Here is an 18,889-nt window from a genome sequence, read left to right as displayed (position 1 = left end):
ACAGGAACTGAAAATCCATACCTAAAGTATGTGAGAGAAAAATAACCCCAAAAACTACCCAAGAGTTTGACAGAGACTGGTGGTAGAATTAGTGCATGAAAAGTGTTAAAATACCACAATTTGAAATACTGTAGGGTGTCTACTTTTCTAAAATATATGGTTTGATGAAGGTAAATTACATTGTCCGGCTTCAAAAATGTCCCAAATAGGACAGGAGTCTATGATGACCAGCTGTGAAAATTCCAAATTGGAAAACTGGAATACACACCCTCCAAATAAGGTCTTTTAGCCCCCAGAGAACCGGACACAGCTATACATGGAGCGTATCACTGTATTCATGAGATATTGCTGAACACGTATTGGGGTGTTCTTTGGCAGTAACCATTAAAGTTCTCCATACATGTATTCATAAATTGCTGTGTGTGTCAAAAAAACACTGCCATAATCTCCTTCACTGCTTTATAGTACTTTGTATTCTAAAATTGTTTGTAGCTGACTACCTGTAAGTCACATGACCTTTGATATCAACTGACCCTCTCATTCTTAATTGTGGAGGCTATTTAAACTTGAAAAAGCCCCTTTGGGTGAAACACATTAGTGTTTTTTTGTTGTTGTTTTTTTTATGTTATTGGTTTTATTATATTCGTTTTTATTAAAATTTGTTTTTGTACCTTACCTGGACCTTCCTGATTTTATCCAGAGGAGCCACACTTTCTACCTCCTTGGTGGGGAGGAAACCACCTACACTACAAATAATTGAGCAAAAACCTAAATTTTTTTGCTCTCCTTTTGTGAGTATACCTCCTTTTAGTTTGCTTTTATAACAACAAAACAGAGCGCACTATTTTTCTGTTTTTATTCTAATTTTATGTATTTGGTGAATATCTGTGACACTGCAATTTGGAGGGAAATACTCGTGAACACTCTAATATATGCTTAAAGGGACACTCCAGGCACACAGACCACTTCTGCCCATTGGAGTGGTCTGGGTGCCAACTCCCACTACCCTTAACCCTGCAACTGTAACTGCAATATTTAGGGGGTTAACTCCTCCTCTAGTGGCTGTCTACTAGACAGCCACTAAAGGGCTCTTCCGGGTTTATAGCACAGATTTGTGCTATTCTGTGCTAGAGCGTCGCTGGACGTCCTCACACTATGTGAGGACCTCCAGCGTCACTAAAATCCCCATAGGAAAGCATTTTCTATGCTTTCCTATGGGAAGGTCTAATGCGCATGCGCAGCATTACCGCGCATGCGCATTAGGTCTCCCCCATTGCTGGCCGCGCATGCGCAATTAGACTCCCCCGCCGGAGGATGTCGGCGTGGAAGGAGCGTGGGCGGACCCTGAACCAACACCGAGGGACATCGCGCTGGATGCAGGTAAGTCACTGAAGGGATTTTAACCCCTTCAGCAACTTGGGATGGGGGTGGGAGGGAGAGGGGACCTGCAGTTCCATGAAAACGGTTTGTTTTCCTGGCACTGGAGAGTCCCTTTAAACCTGACCTACTATCTACAAGGAACCAAGCTGAGTGACATATCCACAGGTGGGGATCATACCGTCCAGGCGCATATATCCTGAACATAAACTCCAGGAAATTATAAGTGGCATTTTTCGTATTTTACCTCATCACCTATAGAATATACTACACTATATTCTGTTTTTTGTCTTAATATTTTCCATATTGACTCACCACCATATGAGTTTCAGGACACCCAGAAGGTGCTGCTTCCCTGAACCCTTTCCTGACCTATAAGTAGTTACTGCCAGAAGAGACACTGGTTTGGGAAGTACCAGCTACCCTGATCTAACAAGCGCTTGGAACATCACCATCGCACGTATAATTTCCAAATATGCCTAAATCATCATACATACAAGAGAAGTTCAGAATACACATGTCACATGAAGCAATCGTACAGCAGGGTCACGTACCTCACGTGATGTACACGCATGATTACATTATGTGCTTCGCGTGACATTCGTACGTACCTGATTGAATAACACGCCCAAGGTGCTGCAGGCGCAATATGTTTGCAATATCGCTGCTCCTTTTTAGCATTTGGGCCATCTCATTCTGTCATAATTTGCTTGCCCATTTTTTGTGTCTATCTGCCTTTTTTCTGGCAGCCATTTTGGTGGAGATTTTCTGACACACATGGTGACTATGAACACTGAGTAAGTATGCTTTCTAATTATCTAATTGACATATTTTGTTATTTGTTTCATTGTGAATGTCACTTTTTCAAGATTATACTGTCTGTAAATTGTTTGTTAGTCATTGTGGGTCTTGACAGCCCATTTTACAGTCAAAACGTTGCTGGATTCACTTTGTTCCAAATAGATGTGCCTTGTTGAGCTTTGGAGTGCCTGGACCTTTTTCCTCTCAATTGGAATTCGTAGGATGAAAAATTCAATTTCCAAAGGATGAGTCATAAAAGTGTATTGGGTTCTTTTTCTTTTTGACTCTACATGTTTTTATACTTGTGTACTAATTTTATAATGCACAAACAGGTTCCGCAGTAGATTAGTATGGCGATGTTTATACATGCCGTTTCTTTTAACTCTGTAAAAATGCATGTTCTGTTACAAAGCCAGAGCTCTATTTATTATAAGCACCCCTACAGTTATACCAAAGCAGCACACAGCTCTAGGAAACATTAGACAATTTGTTGTTTTTACCCACCAGGCTTTCAAGGTAACCTCTGTGTGCGAATGGCTGCTGTAATTGATTGATTCACAGCTCTACTAACCCCTCACCTTTCAATAGCAACTATTGATTTCATCCCATCATGCATCCAAATCTTCCTTCTGGTGTCTTGCTACTTGATGCCTCAGATCATCTTCAGAAAATACATCAAAAGACTGATTCTGCTAGAAACTTGGAACAGAGTTCGTACAGAGCAAAGGTGATGCTTTTATTGGTGGACAAAATAACTTTAGAGTGCAAGCATTCAAGGCAAAGTATCTCTAATCTTCAGGCAAATGATGCGATTATCTATGCCTACAAAAGTTGTCACATACTGGCCGCCATTGAAAGAAGATAGTGCTCACCCGATAGTATTCCGATTTTAGCGCTTTCAACACATGGCAGCTTTTCAGCAACAGTGATAGTTTGTTTTGTATGTGTGGTGCTGTTGTTTGCTGATGCTATCCAGGCTAGAGCATGGTCTCTGGACATTTGTAAATTTGATAAGATGGTACGTCCCAACCAACATAATTGATTTCTGTTCTTTTGCCCCAAGCAGATATATACCCATAAAGCTTCCACATTTTTCTCTTCACATGCCACTTGCTTAATATTTGTCTTTAACTCATGTTTGACACACAGACACTCCCCACCACCTTTACTGTTTTTTTCTCTCTTTCCTAAATAATGTGTAACCATTAAAGTTAACTGTAATGATGTCGCGAACATGAAATTTTCCGTTCGTGAATGGCGAACGCGAGCTTCCGCAAATGTTCGCGACCGGGCGAACCGCCATAGACTTCAATAGGCAGGCGAATTTTAAAACCCACAGGGACTCTTTATGGCCACAATAGTGATGGACAAGTTGTTTCAAGGGGACTAACACCTGGACTGTGGCATGCCGGAGGGGGATCCATGGCAAAACTCCCATGGAAAATTACATAGTTGATGCAGAGTCTGGTTTTAATCCATAAAGGGCATAAATCACCTAACATTCCTAAATTGTTTGGAATAACGTGCTTTAAAACATCAGGTATTATGTTGTATCGATCAGGTAGTGTAAGGGTTACGCCCGCTTCACAGTGACAGACCAAACTCCCCGTTTAACGCACTGCAAACAACCGCAAACAGTCCATTTGCACAACTGCAAACTCCCCATTTGCACAAGGTTGGATACCAAGCTAGCCATGTCCCGTTCCTTGTCCTCACTGATGTCATTGAAGGTCTCCACCCAGCCACGTACAACACCAAGGGTCCCTGAAAGGTAACAACAAGCCCCCTGCATTATTTTTTAAATGTACACTACTGTTACACCAGATATGAGTTGCACTGGTGTGACACTGTGCCCTGGCAGGCCCTGAAACGCACACGTGTAAAGGAAACGTGTGACACCAGATATGAGTGGTGGCACTGGGACTACCTTAAAAATATTGGATATCGCTAAAAATCATGATCACTATATACTAGAGATGTGCAATTCGTTTCGGTCCGAATTAAAATTTGGCCGAATTTCAGATAATTCGGGTGCTTCCGAATAGTTGAATTGCCGAATTGCTGAAGTCCCGAAATTACCGAATTTCCGAAGTGTAGTAGTGCTGAAGTTCCGAAGTTGCCAAGTTCCGAGGTGTCAAAGTGCCGAAGTTCCGAAGCACGAATATACTTACCCAGTGAAAGAAGAAGAATGTTACACTGTATACAATTTCAAATAAAAAGTATACAAACATAGACAGGATTCAGCTGTAAGCATTTGCAACATTTACAACAATCAAGTAACACACATTCATATAAAATGTAAGTTACTAAGCCAGTCAGTGTAATGACAGGAATTAATAAGTAGATAACTCCCTAATTCCCACGGTATTAGGGAGCTATCTACTAAAAGGCTGAAAGACCTAAATTGGTCTTTCAGCCAAATTTACTAATACGAAGTAAAAATGACTTAGTATTCGTAAATTATGCACCTACTCGCTATACCGCGAGTAGGGGTATGTCTATTAAACAGTGAGCAGTCTGTAGCTGCTCACTGTTAAAAAAAAAAAAAAAAGGGTCCCCCCTCCCTGAGTGGGTGGGGGCCCTAAAGTAAAAAAAAGGGGGGAGGACCTATTGTCCACCCCACCGGCCCCCACCCCTGAGCGTGCGGGTGGGGGCCCTAAAGTAAAAAAAGGGGGGGAGGACCTATTGTCCACCCCACCGGCCCCCACCCCTGAGCGGCGGGTGGGGGCCCTAAAGTAAAAAAAGGGGGGAGGACCTAATGTTCTCCCCCCTGGCCCCCACCCCTGAGCGGTGGGTGGGGCCCTAAACAAAAGTAAAGGGGGAGGACCTAATGTCCTCCCCCTGGCCCCCACCCCTGAGCGGTGGGTGGGGGTCCTAAATACAAATTGGGGGGGCCTAATTTCCTCCCCCCTGGCCCCTACCCCTGAGCAGTGGGTGGGGGCCCTAAACAAAAATAAGGGTGGGGACGTAATTTCCTCCCCCTGGCCCCCACCCCTGAGCGGCGGGTGGGGGCCCTAAATACATATTTAACCCCCCTCCCCCCAGGTGACTAGGGGTCCCCAAACCCCTAGTCACCCCCTCCCCAATAAAAATAAACTCCTACCTACCCCCCTCACGCTAAAAATAAGGAGGGGGACCATTTAACTAAGTACCTTTAAAAATAAAAATACACTTACCATTCAATGTTTTCTTTCTTCTAAAATCTTATTTTTTCAGCCTCAAAAAGGGCAAATAAAGATCCATAATAAACAACACAATAATAAAAATATATATATATATATATATATATATATATATAATCCATCTTCACCAGGCGAGGGCTCCGCGCAGACTGAGCTCTGCAGGGTGGGGGAAGGCTTATAAAGCCTTGCCCCGCCCTGCAATTAGGCTCAGAGCACTCTGATTGGTGGGTTTAAGCCATCCAATCAGAATGCTCTGACAGGTAAGTCTCTACATTTTCCTATTACAGCACTCTGATTGGTTGGTTTGAAATCCACCAATCAGAGTGCTCTGTGTCATTTTACACAGCGTGGGAAAGTTCTGTGGAATTTTCCCACGCTGTGTAATTTGACTCATAACACTCTGATTGGTGGATTAAGTAAACAATCAGAGAGTTATGAGTCAAATTACACAGCGTGGGAAAATTCCAAAGAACTTATAAGCCTTGCCCCGCCCTGCAGAGCTCAGTCTGCGAGGAGCCATCGCCGGGTGAAGATGGATTATTTTTTTTTGCGCTCTTATTTTTTTTTTTTTTATATTGCGTCTGTTATTATGAATTTTTATTTGGCCTTTTTTGGGGCTGAAAAAATAAGATTTTAGAAGAAAGAAAACATCAAATGGTAAGTGTATTTTTATTTTTAAAGGTACTTAGTTAAATGGTCCCCCCTCATTATTTTTAGGGTGAGGGGGATAGGTAGGAGTTTATTTTTTGGGGGGAGGGTGTGACTAGGGATTTGGGGACCCCTAGTCACCTGGGGGGAGGGGGGTTCAATTTTCATTTAGGGCCCCCACCCACCGCTCAGGGGTGGGGGCCAGGGGGGGGCATTAGGTCCCCCCCTTATTCTTGTTTAGGGCCCCCACCCACCGCTCAGGGGTGGGGGCCGGGGGGAGGACAATAGGTCCCCCATTTGTATTTAGGGCCCCCACCCGCCGCTCAGGGGTGGGGGCCATGGGGGAAGACAATAGGGTCCCCCCCTTATTCTTGTTTAGGCCCCCACCCACCGCTCAGGGGTGGGGGCCAGGGGGAGGACATTAGGTCCCCCCTTATTCTTGTTAAGGGCCCCCACCCACCGCTCAGGGGTGGGGGCCAGGGGGGAGGACATTAGTTCCCCCCCCCAATTTTTATTTAGGGCCCCCACCGCCGCTCAGGGGTGGGGGCCGGTTTGGAGGAGAATAGGTCCTCCCCCCTTTTTTTTACTTTAGGGCCCCCACCCACTCAGGGAGGGGGGACCCTTTTTATTTTTTTTTTAACAGTGAGCAGCCACAGGCTGCTCACTGTTTAATAGACATTGCGAGTAGGGGCACAATTTACTAATACTAAGTAATTTTTACTTAGTATTAGTAAATTTGTCTGAAAGACCAATTTAGGTCTTTTAGCCTTTTGGTAGATAACTCCCTAATACCGTGGGAATTAGGGAGTTATCTACCAAGCGGCTGCAACAAAAGTCCCAAAAAGTCCGGAAATGCGGGAGGGATAATGTATAATAAACACAGGTTACTGGCTATGGGAGGATAATGTATAATAAACACAGGTTACTGGCTATGGGGGGGGGGTAATGTATAATAAACACAGGTTACTGGCTATGGGAGGATAATGTATAATAAACACAGGTTACTGGCTATGGGGGGGATAATGTATAATAAACACAGGTTACTGGCTATGGAGGGGTAATGTATAATAAACACAGGTTACTGGCTATGGAGGATAATGTATAATAAACAAAAAAAATAAAAGAATAATAAAAAAAATTAAAATGAATGCAGCTTCAGAATTAATCTAAATTGTATGCGGTCTATGAGGTGGGAGGGTCTGGGAGGGAGGGTCTGCTGCTGATTGGCTGGAATTTGTCTGCTGACTGTGAGGTACAGGGTTAAAGTTTACTCAATGATGACGAATAGGGGCGGACCGAACATCGCAAATGTTCGCCCTCCGTGGCGAACGCGAACACGCTATGTACGCCAGGAACTATTCGCCAGCGAACCGTTCGGGACATCACTAGTTAACTGCCCAGTCATGTCTCATTCCACCATGTTTCTGTTATGAATATTCATATTGCTTAGTGTATGCTATTGCCTCTAGTTCCCCCATTTTGTTATTTAGGCTCCTTTCATTAGTAAGCATACATTTAATATTATCATAAGTCACTTGTACTTTATGTGAATTTTTATTACAATTACATACCTCCCCTGTTCTGATCTTGCCCCTCCCCCATCTCCACCCCCTTGAACAAAAGCCCTTCTCCTTTCTCTCCTATCTCCATTTTGTATATTTCTGTGTCCCTCTCACCCACAACTAATTTAAAATCTCCTCAAATCTTCAAACCATCCTGTCCAACAGCATTGCAGGCCCTCGTCTATTTAGGTGCAAACCATCATGGCTATAAAGATTGTACCCAAGGACACAATTAGCCCAGTGCTCTAAAAAGCCAGAGCCCTCCTTCATACAACATGACTCTAGCCATACATTAATCTCCCTAATCGACCACTGCCTTTCTACTGTAGCATGTGGCACAGGTAATATCTCTAAAAACAAAACAAAAAAACTACTACCTTGGAGTTCCTTTTCTTTAGTTTGTTTCCTAATTTTCTGAACTCATTCTTTTGGACTCCCTTGATTTTCCTCTGATTTTGTTATTGGTACCAATATAGACCATGACAGCTGAGTCATCCCCAGACCCTTCCAATAATCCATCCACTCTGTCAGCAACATGCCTGACCCGAGCACCCGGAAGACAGCAAACTGTCTGGTTGCGATGATTACTCTATCTACTCTCTTAATAATAGAGTCCTATTCCATCACCACCTGTCTAGACTTTCTTACATCCTCAGCCCCACCAATACAAGAGGAGCCGTTCCCCTCACTGTTAGAAGAAACCGATTTCTCCAGTACAGTTACTCCTGAGCTGATGCTCTTAACATCTTCACTCAAATGGGTAAGTCTGTTAGGCTGCACAAAGTCAGGACCAGCTAATTCTTTTTTCCTACCCCTCCTGGTACGCCAATTAGGAGCTGATACAGAATAGCAGTCCGCAAACCCTTATAAGCATATCTTCTAGGGGAACCTGGAAGTGAGGATAGGATTATAGGAAATCTAAGGTGCCATGTGAGCTTTATTAATTAAAGTCTAAGCAAAGTGCCCATGCAGAGTAGGCAGAAGTAAGTTCAGATGATCCAATGTCAGAGCATGCAGCAAAAGTTCATAAATGAGTAAACATAGCCAATTCCACGTAGGCAAGAGATCCAGTGACACTGGGAACAGGGTCAGGAACGGGAGCTGCACGCGGGTTAATCATAGCCAAAGCTTCAGAAAAACCAAGCACTGGACTGCGCGCACAAGAGCTTTTATAGGGATGTCATGCTCACAAGAACAACCTCTTCCCGGAGGTGGAGTGTCACATCACTCTATAAATGATGCTTTGTGCGATAGCTCCATATTAACCTATAGTTACATCAGAGACTGAGGCCAGATCTCCAAAACTGGAAGTATAGACAGCCACAGCATGGTGTAAAGGACACCAAGGGCAAGGCTGGTGATGAGCAGGTAAGTGACTTCCTCATAGGCCCCTGTGACAGTAAATTGTGGAATCTTTATTGCTGATGTATACTTATGAAGCTCTGTGATACTCTTCTTTGCACCAGATGTACAGTGCTCCTTTAAAAGGACAGTTGGTTATTCACTAAAGAGTGAACTGTCAGTAGTTGAAAGTGAACTTTAATTTTAGACAATCCGCACTTTAATGAATAACCGTAAGAGGAATTTGGTTGTCACTTGGGAAAAGTGCTACATCATACCGCCTATGTAATTTTGTGAGTGATATGATGGTCAAATACCCTAACTAGAAATTGTGAAATTTAGCCAGTGAAGCATAGGAGCTTCAGGTAAGCATAGGAGGTCCCTTTCTTTTAAATTACTGTTTACTGTGCAGGGAATTGACTAGACGTCAAATTAACAAATTTGTAAAGCAAATCTCCAGCTTTGCTAATTGTTTCCAAACTCTCGTATATTGTACTATTGCATTACCATTTGGTAATGCAAATATTAAAGCATTAGCAAACAATTTAACATGTTCTAGGTTCCAACAATCTTCTGGTGTAATACATATCTAGTTTGCAGACTTAACCTTTACATAAAAGAGTTATTACACAGGGGCTTTACTGTTAGTAGAAGTTAAGATCTCAAAGAGATGTTTAAAAAAACTCTGAGAATGTGTAATTTCTGGAATGTGAAATATAAGAGATGCTCTATGTATATTCATTGCGCACCTGGGAGCACCTGATGTTCTAAAAGCTCTGATTTAAAGCATGATCTAATTTTCCTCTACAAACACATAGTATGTTGTCATGATGGCAGCAAATGAACCTTCTTTGTTATTCTGGGGCTTTTAAAGGTTTGGAAATGATGAAATTGCTAGACAATGCTCTGTATTGAAATTAATCAGAGTGCTATTAAAGTAGCAATATAAAAATCTATGCACTACACATGTTTACTATGGTAATAAGCAGGCAGCATTAAATGGAGCAAGTGCAGTTAAATGAAGCATGTCACGAGTACCCACATTGTAGTGCGTTAACAAAACTGCAGAAGATGGGGATGTTTTTTTTTTTATGTATGTTCAGACTCTCCGCTTTCATTCTGCCTGCATTATGTGTAATGAACCAGGATGCACGTCTAAATATAAATACAGATAGAGGTGATGCTAGAGGGGTTGGCCTGGGCTGGAGACCTGATTATGGCACCTGCTAGAGGAAAAAAAATTAAACTTTTTTTTTTTTTTAATTCTTTATTTTTGCTGTGCAGGTAGGTACATGACATTGTAAGCGCCACAACAGCGTACATAGTTATTCACATAGATTGAGCAGTGGCATGAGTGCGTGCACATTTTTTTTTTAATACAAACAATATATAACAGGCTTAACATTGATGAATATTTACTGCCAGGAAACTTTAGACCACAGTAATAGGATTGTAACAAGCGTGGCTAAATAGTGGGAATTCTAAAGTAAAGTAAGCTAGACATCGTTGAACAATGCTATGTTAGTGTCATCTATACGGGTAACAAGATAGTGAGGCTGTATACAGACCTGCTTAATAAGTAATTATGGTCCAGGCTTCCCCCAATGTGTAGTTACATAGCACAGCTGTGCTGGGTGATTATGTTGTCGGTTGAGGCCGACAGATTATAGGGCACCCTAACTAGTAAAATAAATTGACCGGTTGTATAAGGAAACATGCTTAACTAAGGTAACAAGAATTAACAGGGAACAAGTTCCTACATGGTTTTTATGTGCTGTAGACGTAAGGGACCTCTGTGGTCGGTCTCAGGTGAGAAGGGGCCCTGGCATATATTCGACACAAGGCAGCTAGAGCCTCTGCATGACCCCCACCCCCGACCTGGATGCCACTCAACCAATGCCCGTGGTATCTACCAGAGTCATGCTGGAAGTGAATGTCCCGCTTGGATCAGTCGTATTGCAGCTGGGCGAGAGTCCCATTGCCAGGCTCAGACGCCCCCGAACTGCTGGTCTGTTGTGGGTGTTGGGCGTACATGTTGCGGCTTGCAGTGTCAGTCCTGGTGGCTCTGACCTCCGCAGTGCGTCACGAGGCAGGCTCTTCGGGCTTGGAGGTACCATGTTGCTCAGAGCAGGGTAGACTGAGAGTCTCTGTTGATGTTGGCTGGGTTGAAGTGGGTTGGAGGAACACTTGCGGTAGTGCTTGCGGTAGTGCTTGTCCTGCAGCAGGTTGCATGATTTTCCCGGTCGGGATGGTGCTTTAGGGCAGTTGCTCCGGCGCCGTGTTTGTTGAGCTGCTGGTGGGTCTTTGCCGGGTTGGCGTTTGGCAGAGCCTCGCTGAGGTGGACAGGCGGGTCTGTGTTGGTGCTGGGTTATTGGTTGGGTATGTGCCCGGTCCAGTTGAGTTCTCTGTCCATAGGGGGATCTTCCGCTCCGGTCAGTAGTGACAGCCCGCAGTGTAGCGTGTAAGGTTGGGCGGTGATGCAGGCCCTTTGGGCGCAGAGGTTTGGTCGCAGTGGCCATTTTATGCACTCCACATGGATGTGTAGGTGAGTGGGTGCCATGTTTAAGTGTGGCGCGCTGATGCAAGCACCTCTCGAGTTTGTTCCAAAACGCCCTGAAGATCGCGTCCAGCCTTGCGGCATAGTCAGTGTGTTCCGAGTGGTTGTCACTTGGGTACCCCGTGCTCACCCTGCGCTGCACGGAAGCTACTGCAGCAGCGGTTTCAGGGGCATCCTGGGTTCGTTGGGTTACAGGCTGAGTTGTGGGGGTTGTCGTCCCCAACGAGGACCGCTATAACCCCCACCGGTCCGGGGCGGGGGAGCAGGGCTGAGATGGGTTCAGGAATGTGAGCGTGTGCCTTGCCGGGGGATCGGCCGCCTCCCCCAGGCTCCATGCCCCGCTCTGGAGTAGGCCGCATGGCCGGTTGAAGTGATCGCTTGGTGTACCGGGTCAGGAAAGGTATCCCTCTGTTCCCAGTTTGATTCCGCATCCGTTTCTGAGCTCCAGGAGCTGTTGAGGCTATTGTTTCGGTCCGAAATAATATATTTGAACCCGCTGGTGCAGGAGCTCTTAGAAAGCTCGACCGGCCATCTTGGCTGTCAGGCCCCGCCCCCCAAAAAATTAAACATTTAATGCACATTAAACCTTTTTTTTTTTTACTTTTACCTCTGACTTTAATAGAATCAAGAGTTCAATAAAGTGTTTACAATGTAAGAACACACACATTTTGACCTAACTCGGATGCCACCATGGATCAACTGAAACCTATATACTTATCACTTTTAAGAAAAGTATATAGATATACACGGAGTTGCAGGCTTCCTATTTGTTCCAGTTGGAAAATACAATGTTGTCATGTGTGCTTGCCCTTATTTCATTCAAGTGTCCTGGTGCTGTTGCTCACTGCAATACATGGGACATGTTAAATTCATTAAGAGCTAATTTCCTAGTGGAAATGCAAGCTAAATAAGATATTTTCTTTTTTATTACATAGTTTTTGTTGCATAGTAGCATAGGATTATATTACAATAGAACATCAATGGAAATGGTTCCATTAGATGTATTGTAATACCCTCTCTGATGTTGTTTTGGGGGGTAGAGACGGGGTTTTTAATAAACATAATTGTGAAAATCCAAAGTATCAAATATATTCTAAGATTTCATACTGTAAAGCAGTCGTGTCCGACCTGCGGCCCGGAACCGCTTGTAATGCACCCTAGTCGCTGTCTGGGCTGCCGGCAGGCAGGGAGCCCATTACTTACTGTGCTCTTTCTGCACAGTTAAATCGTGCGTACTGCAGGGAGCCGGCAGCTGGAATATGCTGTCATCCCCGCATCTGCATTACTACTGAGCACACAAGGGCCAAATTCTGTAGCGCGGTACAATGGGTAGACTAACAAACACGTTATTGTAACCAGATGGGTTGGACGCAGAGGGATTGAGGATCCAGTTTAATTGATACACTTTTCTAAAGAAGTGAGTTTTCAATGATTTTTTGATGGAATGGAGTCTGAGTACAAGTCTAACGGAGAAGGGAGGGGAGTTTCACAGGAATGCTGCAGCTCTAGAGAAGTCTTGAAGTCGAGCATCAGAGGTGAGAGTACAGACAGAGGATATATGTAGGTCTTCAGCAGAGTGTAGGATCCTAGATGGGACATAATTGTGAATTAGGGAGGATAGGTAGGTTGTTGCATTCCTTATAGACTGTAAAGGGGCAAGTTGGGAACACGTAAGACCACTGAGAAGTGAGTGAGGACAACGGTATGGACCAGCACCTTAACTGCATCCAGCGTTAAATAATGTGTTTTTGAGATGGAAGCAGCAGAATTTGGCAATCAACTGAACATGAGAGGTGAAAGAGTCAAATCTGAGTCAAAAAGAACACCTAAACAGTGAGTCTGTGAGGTAGAGCTGATGGTAGCGCCGTTGACTTGGAGGGAGACAGATATGGGAAGAGTAACAGTTGAAGGAGAAAAGACCAGAGGTTCTGTTTTGGACAGGTTGAATTTAAGGACGTGAGCAGCCATCCAGTTGGAAATAGCAAAGAAGCAGTCACAGACACGAGTCAAGAGGGGTGGAAAGAGATCAGGAGAGGGCAGATACATTTGTGTGTCATCTGCATAGGAGTGATATTGGAAGCAAGTCCTACAATACTGGACAATCCTGCTAAAAGTTACATGCCACTGCAAGCATGACATACTCACCAGGGCTGACTTTTCACTTGCCTGTGACTAGTGGATGAGTGGAAATTTTAAGAGAGAATGCGTGTGTTCAAATATTGCTGTTACAAATGTTACCTCCAATCAGATGTACCAAAAAAAAAAAAAAGAAAGAAACAAACAAGTGACTGCTCAGCCTTGTTCTGCTAGATTTACTGATATCTAGCAAAGATTACATCTACCTGTATCAGAGAGAACAGCAGCAGAGCAGGCAGCACCTCATTTAATGGTGATTAAGCAGCACCACTTACTTTGTTTATATACATTCCCTTTAATATAGTCTCTTATTTTGGCACAATACACATCATTAAGGAGCTGTGCCACTCAGAGTGATTGATTGTGTGCTTGGTGCCAGACTCACCTTAATTTCTTAGCATTAAAATAACAAATGTGCTGTGAGTTTGTTCTGTCTAGGATTTTATGTTACCGTGTTTTAAGTGATGTTTAGTAAACTCTATGTAGCCTTTAAATTACACCATTTTTTTGTTGTTGAAACAACGTTACTTATTAATAAGCTGTCAGAGTAATTAAATTTGTATCACTTTCCATTCCTGTGAATATTGGATCATTTATTTATCACCCATGTAACATCTGTAACATTTTTCATTTTTGCAAATCAATATAGCTCTGAATCAAGATAAAATGTTTACATAGACTGAGTTCCTGAGAGATAATTCTTAGAACATGTTATTAATATAACTGATAAAGGTACAGGAATAGCCACTACATGCAATATGTTGATGAATCATGCATGCCTGGAAAAACTGATTTACTTTCTGAATTGGCTTTTTAATAAGTGAATATAATAATCATACGTTTCTAACATGTGTTTCATCAGGTCTACAGTGTTTTAAAGATGTATAATTTCATATTTTTTTCAAAAGTGCAAAACAGCTTGTTGCTCTTAAACAGACACTATAACCACTAGCGCCCATTGTAATGTAATTGTTTAGCGTTAGTAGGCCGAGGGCATAATTCCATGGTTCTTTGTTGTTAACTCTTTTTTTAAAAATGTTCAAACTTCTGAATTATTAATGCTAGTTTAATCTAGATTTAAATGTCATTGATTTGCTGTGTATGTCATCCAATAAATTTATATTGACTTATCCAGAGATGTCCCTAGGTTACAAGGAACCGGGGCACAAATGTATTTTGACAGTCCTCCATCCCAAACTATAGTTGTTTTTTGTATTTATGTCTCACTATGCACCCCTCTTCCAGCCCCCTTTTATAAGTGAAATGACATGCACATACTTGCAATCATATACTTATACATAAACATTCATATTCCCATTGTACAGCGCTACGGAATTTGTTGGTGCTATATAAATAATAAAATAATAACAATATTCACAAACACACAGAAACACACATTAATATACATACACACACTTATACTAAACATACACATGGCTACATATACATTGCAGTCTACCAGAAAGGCTAGACCCTGACCCTGGTTTTGCCTTGCCGTGTCCATTGTTCAACTACTCGAGTCTTCCTTTATCCCAGATCCGGCTTGTACCTGACGCTGACCTTGCCTTGCCATTTTGTTATCTTGTGCTTCTGTGTTCCAGCTCTGTTATAATTTTTATCATATTATTTTGTGCTGTCTACACCTCAGAGAGATATATTTATTATTGTTAACGCTGATCTTTCTAATTCCTGACATGTTTTATCATTTCCTGCTGTGTTCTTTGGTTAGGTTGCTGACCTCTAACTTGCTGAGGACCTATCAGTATCCTGACAATTTCTCAGGGCCCCTAACTACTCTCCAAACAATCCAGTTCTCTAAAGATTATTATTTAAGGATGCACTATAAAGTAAAGAATGAAAGTAGACTACACCCTGTTCCAAATTATTATGCAAATGATATTTTTCTCATTTACCTAAATAATTGATGTAAATAACAGTCAGCATAATTCTCATGTTATCAACTATTAAGAGTTCAAATTTTATTGAACAAACCTCCTAATGAGAACAGTATTTTTTTAAAACATAAAAACTTACAATGCACTGTTCCATATTATTACGCACAGTAAGTTTCAAAACACTTTATAGGTTGTAAAGAACTGAAAATTGTCATTTGTTGTGTTTGCAGCATATTTACTGAAATCAAAAGCTATTTCAATCAAACTTATAATAAACATTTTAACAGGTCATGTTACATTTTAACATAGGACCCCTTATTTGATAGCAGCTTCACAAGTCTTGCATCCATTGAACTTGTGAGTTTTTGGACAGTTTCTGCTTGAATTTGTTTGCAAGATGTCAGAATAGCCTCCCACAGCTGCTGTTTGGATGTAAACTGCCTCCCACCCTCATAGATCCTTTGCTTGAGGATGCTCCAAAGGTTCTCAATAGGATTGAGGTCAGGGGAAGATGGAGGCCACACCATGACTTTCTCTCCTTTTATCCCCATAGCAGCCATTGATGCAGAGGTATTCTTTGCAGCATGAGATGGCGCATTGTCATGCATGAAGATGAATTATTATGGAAATCATAGTTCTTCCTTCTGTACCAGGGAAGAAAGTGGTCAGTCAGAAACTCCACATACTTTGCAGAGGTCGTCTTTACACCTTCGGGGACCCTAATAGGGCCGACCTGCTCTCTTCTCATGATTAAAGCCCAAAACATGGCTGACGTTGCAGGCTTGTTGGAACAGGGTGGCCGTCCACCAATCATCCACTACTCTATCCATCTGGACCATCCAGGGTTGCACGGCACTCATCAGTGAACAGGACTGTTTGAAAATTAGTCTTCATGTATTTTTCTGCCCAATGCAGCCATTTCTGCTTGTGAGCGTTGGTTAGTGGTGGCTGAATAGAAGGTTTATGCACAATTGCAAGACTCTGGAGGACTCTACACCTTGATGTCCGTAGGACTCCAGAGGCACCAGCAGCTTCAAATATCTGTTTGCTGCTATGTAATGGTATTTTAGCAGCTGCTCTTTTGATCTGATGCATGGACATGGTAGAAATCTTCCTCAATATGCCTTTATCTGCACAAACCCGTCTGTGCTCTGAATCAGCCACATATCTCTTAATAGTGCGATGATCACGCTTAAGTTTTCGTAAAATATCTGTTTTCATACCTCGTCCAAGACATTGAACTATTTCACTCTTTTCGGCAGCAGACAGATCTTTTTTCTTCCCCATATTGCATGAAAATGGTGCTCTGCTTAATAATGTAGAACACCCTCCTATAGTAGTTTTTCCTTAAATTGGGCTCACCTGGCAATCTAATTATCACAGGTGTCCAAGATTGTTTTTAGTGATCAAAAGAGCCCTGAGACACAATGCCATCCATGAGTTAAACTGAAAAACAAAATATTTAATCTTTGTGACACTTAAATAGAATTTGCATAAATAATTTGGAACAGGGTGTAAAGAAGCATATCTTTTATTTCCTATTTCTTTAAATAAAACAAAAAAAAGTAACTACATTTACGACTGTGCTGGGGTAGAGGATCTTGTTGCCCTCTAGCCAGTCCGGCAGGAAGCAATTCAGCGCTCTTAGTGTGTGCTCTTCCTGTTAGAGGTAGAGGGCACAAGCTTCTCTACCGCGGCCCGTGGCTCAACCACGCTACAAGGAATGACCAGCAGGAGGGGAGCAGTGTGCTCCCCTCCTGCTGGTCAGATGGATACTGCTTCCTTCCTTTTTACATGAAAGCTGAGTCATGTCTTCTCACGTGCAGCCAGAAAAGAAGGAAAAGTTGGAAACAGTAGGGAATATTTGTCAAAGTAATCTGAAAAGTTAAATTCCAACATTATTTATTAAAGTGTTTCTAAAAAAAAATCAAAATGTAGAGTGGTGGAAAAAAAGAGTAGTGAAACAGAAGTTTGGCAGAAAAAGTATCAGAAAGGTTGATAAATCTGTTGCATTTCCCAAAAGATTTCATAAAAATTGCTTGAAAAAAAAACCTGACGCATTTAAAAAATTGCACTTTTCCTGAAATTTTTATTTAAAATTGTGAGTGACACTTTGATATACCTTGCCCAGGGAATGTGTGTATGGTAAAGAGGGGATCGGCTGACCCTATCAACCTGATAAAGACACGAGGAGGTTGAAGCAGAGTCACTGATCATGCTCCAGTGTTCCCCAGTATAAGTAAATGGGTGACATCACTCATCACTTTTAGTTGCAGACTGCAGAAGCAGTGTAAGGCTATACTCTTAGACGTTTTCCACCAATGACCTTTGCATCTGTTTTCTTTTTAGAGAATTAGGATATATAAAACAATCACAATATAATGAGATCATTTCAGACATTATGCTCTTTTAATTGTGTGAAAAACACAACCATTTTTAATTGTTGTTAGAGAGTAGATCTATTGTATTAATATAAGTCCATACTGTAGATCTTGCACTGGGGGCTGGAAATTGCTGTACACATGTAATTATTCTCCTGTATTATGATTAAATCCCTAGCAAACATGTATCCTTGCTATGGGCACACACTTTTTACTTTAGCTAAACTTTCCTGTTTGCATTCTTACTAAAACCCAAATTATCTTTATAGTTATCTTCATTTAGGCTAATTAACTGCTATTCATAGAAAGAATATGCAAATATATTTGTGCAGGATAATTTTCTGCAGGAACATCAAGTATTAATTGCATACTTCAACATAAAAATGGAAGCTGGAAGTTAAACATCCTATTTACATTGCGCTGATTTGAGGCATTGCTAGGACTCTCATAACCGTAATAATTACAACTTTAAATTTATTTCATCTTACGGCATAATGTTGCAATAATATTGCACTAACGTCCTGCATTTTAAAGGAACTGTGAAATAAAATTTTAAAACTAGGATTTATGTTTTGCCTGAATATTTTTTTCGGTTAATTTAAATACATCTTTATTCCTTATTTACAAACACAATGATAATTCCTGCTCCTTGTGCCAACAAAATGTTAGTTCCCTTTTCCAGTACGATTTGATTGTCCTTCAATATATACTCATGCATCAAAAAACAAACAAAGTGTAATACGTTAATAAAGAGGGCATCAAATGAACAAGTGACTCTTCACAGGTAATAACAATATATCAATGTTAAATCAAAACATGTTCTTAGTAATTTCTAAAATCTGCCGCCATATACCTGTACAGGGTGACCAGCTCCACCATATTTTTTGAGACACATATCACATATACATATTGATGGGCAGCACATGAAAAGGGTAACCCTGAAGTATGTAGAATTCAGAAAAAGGTGTATTAGAATAAGCAATTAGGCAATGAAGAATCCTGCAATTAG

The sequence above is a fragment of the Pelobates fuscus genome, chromosome 3 (assembly GCF_036172605.1).
Source record: "Pelobates fuscus isolate aPelFus1 chromosome 3, aPelFus1.pri, whole genome shotgun sequence".
In the NCBI taxonomy this organism is placed as follows: domain Eukaryota; kingdom Metazoa; phylum Chordata; class Amphibia; order Anura; family Pelobatidae; genus Pelobates; species Pelobates fuscus.
This window is presented reverse-complemented; position numbering follows the sequence as displayed.